Source organism: Microtus pennsylvanicus, chromosome 6 (assembly GCF_037038515.1).
Source record: "Microtus pennsylvanicus isolate mMicPen1 chromosome 6, mMicPen1.hap1, whole genome shotgun sequence".
Classification (NCBI taxonomy): domain Eukaryota; kingdom Metazoa; phylum Chordata; class Mammalia; order Rodentia; family Cricetidae; genus Microtus; species Microtus pennsylvanicus.
In genome coordinates, this window is record NC_134584.1 from 123,242,736 (window position 1) to 123,250,671 (window position 7,936).

A 7,936-nucleotide genomic window follows, 5' to 3' on the forward strand; every position below is an offset into this window, starting at 1 on the left:
CTGTCTCAAAAAACAAACAAGCAACAAACAAATGAAAACCCAACATGGTGTTATACCACCCCAATACTCGGAAGTCAGAAGCTTAAGGGTCGAGAGTTCAAGGCCAGCCTGGGCTACCTAGGGAAACCTTGTCTCCAAACACAAAAGAATATTTTAATAAAATAATAATAAAGAGCTGTGGGTGGAGCTTACCATTCAATCCCAGTACCAAAGAAATGAGTTCCTAGCCCCACTGTTTATAAGAAAATACCTGTATCAAGAGTGTTGTGTTGAGTGGAATGCCCTCAGGAGGTGCTGGGCATTAAGTTCTTTCTAAGTGATTTAGCTGCAATCCCGGACCAAGCTCAAGCACACCGCATCTTCTCTAGGTTAACATCCCTGTGTCAGACGGTCAGTGACAAATTCCCTGACACATCAAGGGGGGAATGCTGGTCATGATGAAGAGAAAAGTCAGCCACTAGAAATGACCTCAGAATCACTTCCATGACAAAACTCAGTTGAAAGCAAGGTAAAATCATCATTGGAACTATGGAGGCCTGGGGACACGGCTCAGCCAGCAAAGTTCTTGCTTTGCTCCCCAGAACCCATATTAAACAAGCAAACAAACAAACCCAGGCTTGCTGGCACATGCTGGTAATTCTAATGCTGGGGAGAAGACAGGCTGATCTGTTGTGGACATCTCTGTGGGGCTCACTGGCCCGTGGTCTAGCTTAATGGGCAAGCTGCAGACCAGGGAGAAATTCCTAAGGAATAAAAGCTGAGATTTCTCTCCGGCTTCCACAAGCACATAAACAGAACTGCATGCATGCACACAAACACACACACATGTGCACACACGTGTGCAAACACACACACAAATATATACAGACACAATACAAAGCAGACTGTGCAATTGAGAAGCTGGAGGAGATAGGAACTTAGTGCAACCACAGAGTTCACAGTCTCTCTCTCCACGTGAATGAGAGATGCAAGGGCAGAGCCTGGGGGTGAGGCAGGCAATGAGACACCGCTGAAAGATTTCTGAATTGAAAGACACAGAAACAGGAACCATACAAGATGAAACAGAGAAAGGATTCAGTAGAAACGCAAATTCAGGCATCCTAGCAAACTGTAAAGGACGGGGGTTGGGGCAGGGGTGAAAACCTCTGAAAAGACAACGGTTGAAAAAAAATTCCAAGTCGTATAAAAATGATAAACTTGTAGAACAAAGAAACTTAATAAAACCCAAGAACAAGAACCGTAATGAGAAGCACTTGATAGCGCATCAAGATCAAATTGCTTAAAACCAGAGAAAAAGACGAGATCATTAAAAGCTGAGATAAGTGACTCATTTCGCATTAAGAAATGAAGATAAGGGGCTGGAGAGATGGCTCAGCGGTTAAGAGCGTTGCCTGCTCTTCCAAAGGTCCTGAGTTCAATTCCCAGCAACCACATGGTGGCTCACAACCATCTGTAATGAGGTCTGGTGCCCACTTCTGGCCTTCAGGCATACACGCCAACAGAGTATTGTATACATAATAAATAAATAAATAAATATTTTAAAAAAAAAAAAAAAAAAAAGAAATGAAGATAAGAGCGGCGCACAGCCACCGGAAACACTTGACGAACAGTGGGACTATGGGAAACCGTCCGCCTCTAAGTGAGTTGGCACTTCAGGGGCAGGCTGTGTAAAACACCTTCAAAGTGCCCTTTATTTAGTTTTGGCTAAACCTGTGTGCAATCTGAGCATACCCAGAGGCACTCCTGTCCACCGTTTTCACCTTTCGAACACACGTTCCCTACCCCAAAATGTGACTGACACCTTCCAGTGATCACTTTCGGCTGAGCATATTCAGGAATGCATGGCTTAGGGCCACGTGTGATGCTGAAGGAATTCTCTGCTAGTATGTTAGCTTCCAGGTCTGTCACCGGAGTCCTTTGTGCAGAAGGAACTGGTACCAGGCAACATAACCCCAAAGTGGGACTTAATTGATAAACACAATGTGCTCTTTTTCTTTTATTCCCCCATATACTTGCTATAAGTATGGACACACCTGCTATTCAGAAGACACCTTGGAAAATAAAATAAAATAAAATAAAATAAAATAAAATAAAATAAAAAGAAGACACCTTGGGGGAGTCAGTTCTCTCCTTCCACCGTGGGCTCGGGGATCAAAAAGTGCCTTTACCCATTGAGCATCCATGCTGCCCATAAACTATTTAAAAGAATTGTCTAAACCTAGTGTGGTGGTGAATGCCTGCAATCCCAGGATTTGGAAGGTGATGTAATCCTGAGGATCAAGAGTTCAAGGTCAAGCTGTGTGGTGGTGGTGCAGGCCTTTAATACCAGCACTTGGGAGGCAGAGGCAGGTGGACCTCTGGGAGTTTGAGGCCAGCCTGTTCTACTAAGTTAAGTTCCAGAACAGTCAGGACTGTTAGACAGAGAAACCCCGACTCAAAACAAACAAAGACAGTTCAAGACCATCCTCAGCTATAGAGCAAGTTTGAGGCCAGGCTGGAATACCTGAGACTGTGTATACAACACACTGAATAGTGTTTGGCCAATGAAAGAAAACAGGCTAGGGATGTGGCTCAAATGGCAGAGGCTTACCTAGCATACACAGAGCCCTGAGTTCTGTCCCCCCATCACGTAAAATCAGGAGTAGTGATCAAGCCTGTGATCCCAGCACTTGGGAAGAAGCAGGAAGATCAGAAGTTCAAGGCTAAGTAGTGAGTTTGAGATCAGCCTGGGCAACATGGGCCCCTGTTTCCAAAACGAAAAGAAAGAATTTAAATTATTTTGTTGTTACTTTTGTTTTGATTCTTTGAAATAGCATGTTTCTCTGCAGTTCAGGATATCTGGAACAGCAGTAACCCTACCTCAGCCTCCCAAGTGCTGGGGTTAGAGTAGTGTGGGCCACCACACCTAACTAAGAAATTGCATTTTGGGAGCAAGATAGGAAAACAGCAAAGTTCAGGGGATGTGGGAAGGGAAAAAACACCTCACCTTTTAATCTGATTCCATTTCCTGTAGGCACAGAGTCGGAAACTGCAGCACAGCTGACAAGCTCACCAAAGCAACTGAATCCTGCTTACCTAGGGCCAGAAGGCGACCTTTGGGCTCAACCTATCAGTGTCCCTCTTTTATCCCTACACCCAAACAATGAGCCTTCTCAGCCACCTTACCATTCAGTCACCAGAGAAAATTCTTTAAGCAAACAGGTGAACACTGATAGGTTTTTACTTAACTCATTTTTACTTAATCTTTAACTGTTACCTAATTTTTAAACTTTGCTTATCTTTTAACCTAGTTGTATATAATGTCTTTTGAGCAGTACAGCCCTAAGAACCACAAGTTCACATAGGTAGATATTAAGCCTCTCTGAGGTTTTTTACAACACTCATACTTGAAGCTAAAGCATGCACAATATCTTCCTCTACTTAATAAACTCTGTCTATATCTATCTATCTATCTATCTATCTATCTATCTATCTATCTATCTATCTATCTATCTATCTCCTTTCCTTTCTTTCTTTGAGGCAAGATCTCATGTAGCCAAAGTTGGCCTCCACTCTACAATACAGTAAAGACTTTGAACTTCTGATCCCCCTGCTTCACCTAAGTGCTGGAATTATTGGATCTAGTAGAACGACTGCCAAGTCTGAAATTCCTTAGTTGGGATATAAATGTTGTAAGTGTATTTTCACACACACACACACACACACACACACACGCACACACACACGCACGCACACACGCACGCGCACGCGCTGCTTAAAGCAGACACAGCACATAGCCAGAGCCATGACATCCGGATCATGGGTGCTGGCAGAGGCGAGTGGCAATTGTCATAAAGTTCTATATTCCACAGGAAGTGTGTGTGACGCCACTGGAGGCGGCTGGGATGATACAGAGACTGATGCTAGAGTCCCTACAGCCACCACTCAATGAACCTTACAAGACATTATTCTAGAGAAGCAACAAAAGAAACCACCCAGATCACAGGACACAAATGTATAAGCTGAGCCCGATAAAGCTGCGGCACCTGCAGCAGCAAGCACAGGTTTACAGAAATGCAAAATGACCAAAGTGTTAATTCATGGTGTCCACTGTGCTTCAACAAAGTTGCTTCAAGTAAATGAAGAATGAACCGCCGAGAGCTGGGAACTCCGGTGCGGTCGGAACAGCTTCCCACGTGACCTCTCAGTCCCTTGGGGACTTGATATCTCACTTCTTATCTGTCCTCTTTAGAATTAGCTATAGTCAATGATTTCTCTGGCCCATTAGTTCCCAAGGACATCATCTTTGGCTGATACACAATGTCTCATTTCCTGCCTTCACCGGAGTGATTTAGAGGTGTGTTCAGATGCTTGAGGCTACCAGAGCCACAGCGAACCCCACCATCCAGCCCAGAAGGCCAAGATGGACTGAGCAGGACCTGAACATCACTGTGTTAAGCACTGATGCACTGGGATGACCCTGTTCCAGCAGCTAACTCACCCCACCCAGGCAAACAGTCCCTGGGAGCAGATGTGTTTGTGGCAAAGGTTTGGTGTTTTGTTTTGTTTTTAGTGTTGGAAGGTTATCCCCCAAAGTATCTTCCTGCTTCATGGCATTCATTGATTCATTCATTCATGAGATTGTTTTCACCCACCTGGGTGTAACTAAATTCACACGTTCAAGCTTCCATGTGTAACTGCACAGCCTGGCTCCTCCTCGAGGTAACACACAAACGTTTCTGAGTCCCAGCTGTTGGAAGCCATTGGCCCATATTCCTCAGCTCCAGCTCTGGAGAGCCATATGCTATGCAGGGTTTCCACCAAGCCTGGCCCCAAGGACCCATGTCACCAAGTCCTAAGCCCCAAACTGTCCTCATCAAATATGCGGTCCTGTCACACCATCTGATAGAGTCCAGAAGCAGAAACCAAATGCTAGTTTTGTAGAGGACACACCGACCTGGGATAGGGTGGGATTCTGGTCTCCTTGAGACAACCCTTTCTCCTCCTCCTTCACCTAGATAGGCTCACCCCTCACCCCCACCTGGACCTGCTTTTAGTCTGCCAAAAAACTCCTCTGAGGAGAAAGGGGGTGACTAAAGAGAAATGCAAGTTAATACGTTGGCAAAACCTCAGTGCACAACCGACAGTGTCTCCAGATCAGACACTAAGAACACGGGGAGAGGTCTGCCTCCTCCTGGACCCCAAATGCTGAGATGCAAAGACCACTCACCCCGCATCTCAAGAATCCTGGTTCGGCCAAAGCTGCACCGTGCCTCTTGTTCTAGTTCTCACGCTGACTTCGCTGGGGTGACAGAAGGGTCTCTCTGCGTTCTGTCTTATTTTCCCCCAAACAGTATCCTTCCCAAGGGTCTTTTGGCCTTCACCTTTCACAAAACAGACAGACAGACAGACAGACAGACAGACAGAGAGATAGACAGATATTTTACAAAACATATATATATGTGTGTGTGTGTGTGTGTGTGTGTGTACATATTTATATATGAAAAGACGCTTTTAAAAAACTAGTCAAGTTCAGCCATGAGAAGAGGGGAAAGTGCAGGAGTTCAACCTGCAACCGACTGTTAACAGTTGAGAGATAACTCACAACCTTTTGATCAACCAAAAGCATACTTTTCTTTTCTCTACGACCCTGAGAAAGTTTCTCAAATTTCTCAGTTTCTGCCAACACACAAATTAGCACCATACCCAGTGACTTCCTTCTGGCCAGAGGCAGTGTGTGACAGGAAGGACATTTAGATCTGAAGGAGGAGGCTGATCTCGGGTAACACTGACCTCTTCCTGGTCTGGGAACCCCAGTTCTTCTGACTGCTTTAATCAGAAGCAGTTGGCTTTGCTCAGAGCCTAAGCTGGCAGAGCAGCAGAAGGCCAAGCAGTAGGGCACATGCCTCGATCCCAGCACTTGATGCAAGGATGATGCCAGTTCCATGCGGGTACATAGTCAGTTTGCCAGCCTCAGCTACAGCACTTTGATACAGTGAGACTATGTATCAAAAATAAAACCAACAACAACAAAGAGAAAGCAAGGAAGGAAGTACCTGAGTCCCCAAAGAACTAGATAAAAAATAATTCTAGGAAATTACAACTTCCAAAGTACTTTAGCAGAGAGGTCGGCTGGCTGAACCACAGATGCAAGGATACTCATTTGCTATTAGAATCAGCAACAAGAAGCAAGAGACAGCTCTATGCAGCTGCCTGCAGCTGCCGGAGTTCTTTCAAAAATCTCTAATCAGGGGAAGCTGGGTTTTTTTTGGGGGGGGGGGGTTGGTTTGTTTGTTTTCGTTTTTAAGACAGGGTCTGTCTACCTAGCCTCGGCTGCCCTGGCACTCACTACTTAGATCTAGCTGGTCTTGAACTCATGGAGATCCACTTGCCTCTCCTCTCAGGCACTGGGATCAGGGTGTGCACCACCATACCCAGTCGAAGCTAGGATTCTTGACTGAACAACAGAAAATAATTTTAGAACAAGTCAGTATGAAGTAAAGCTGCAGTTTATTAAGTAAAAGGGGGAGGGGAGCTGGAGAGATGGCTGGGAGGTCGAGAGTACCTGCTGCTCTTGCAGAGGACCTGGGTCTGGTTCCCAGCACACACACCAGTAACTCCATTTCTAGGGGATCTGATACTCTCTTCTGCCCTTCAAGGGCACTCGCGTGTGTGTGACGCACACATGTGTATTCACGCCCACACATGTACACATAAAATTTTAAAATAATAAATTCTGTAAAGGCTTGTTTAATTTTCTCTTACATGTATAGGTATTTGAGTGCACATGTGTCTGTGAACCATGAACATATCATACCCATGGAGACCAGAAGAGGCCACTGGGTTCTCCTGGGACTGGAGTTACCCAAGGTTGCTGTCAAGCGGGTTCTGGGAATTGAATGTGGGTTCTCTGGAAGAGCGGTCACTGATTTTTTTTTTTTTCTTCCTGAGACAGGGTTTCTCTGTGTAGCCCTAGCTGTCCTGGACTCACTCTATAGACCAGTCTGGCCTCAAACTCAGAGATCTACCTCCCAAGTGCTGGGATTAAAGGCCTGTGCCACCACCGCTGGTTACAGTCAGTGGTCTCAATAGCTGAGCTATCGCTCCAGCTCCCTTAAGATTAGTAAAGATTTAATCACAGAAATTAAAAGAGAGAGAGAAAGAAAAAGGAAAGGACATGGGTGAGGGGCATTCTCAAAAGAGAGAGTGCTGGCTGAAGATGGCCAAGTGCTTACTAAGCACACACGAGACCTAAACTCGATCCCCAGAGCTGCATAAGCTAGGCATGGTGGTGCAAAGCTCTGATCTCAGCACTCAAAAGGCAGAGGTAGGAAAATCAGAAGTTCAACGTTACCTCCAGCTGTATAGCAAGCTGAGACCAGCCTTAGTTACATGAGACCCTGTCTCAAAATCTAAAAGAGAGAGAGAGAGACAGTGAGGGAGGGAGGGAGAAACAGCTTCAAGTGTCTTAACCTTACCATATATATGATTTTGGTTTTTGTTTTAATTCTTTTATACATTTATTTATTGTGTATGTCCCTGCACACATGTGTGCTTACTATTTATTTTGTGTGTGCATGCCTGAGCACTGGGGTCAGAGGACAAACCTTCTGTCATGTGGGTTACAGGTCTTCAGGCTTGGTGACAAGCACCTTGACTCACTAGGCCGCCCTGCCAGCCCTGGGTTTTTTGTTTTGGTTTTGTGTATGTATGTGTACACATACACATGTATGTCTGTGCACATATATGCAGAGGCCAGATGTTGATGTTGAGTGTCTTTCTCTATCACTCCCTTCTTTTTTGAGACAGAGCTTCTTTCTAAATCTGGAGGTTACCGGTTTAGCAAGAATGGCTGAGCCGTAGACCCCGTGGGTCCCTCTCACTGACTCCCAGGGTTAGGATTACATGTGCACACCACTGTGCCGAGCTTTCTACACTGGTACTCAGAATCTCCGCT

General features: G+C 45.4%; 1 long non-coding RNA gene across 1 annotated transcript in view; it reads right to left on the minus strand.

Moving 5' to 3' along the window:
• LOC142852624 (uncharacterized) overlaps positions 1-7,936 on the minus strand; it is a 32,465-nt gene that overhangs the window by 22,915 nt on the left and 1,614 nt on the right. Inside the window, exon 2 of the long non-coding RNA XR_012910975.1 lies at positions 5,210-5,363. This is a non-coding gene — a long non-coding RNA (uncharacterized LOC142852624). The remainder of the gene's footprint in view (positions 1-5,209; positions 5,364-7,936) is intronic.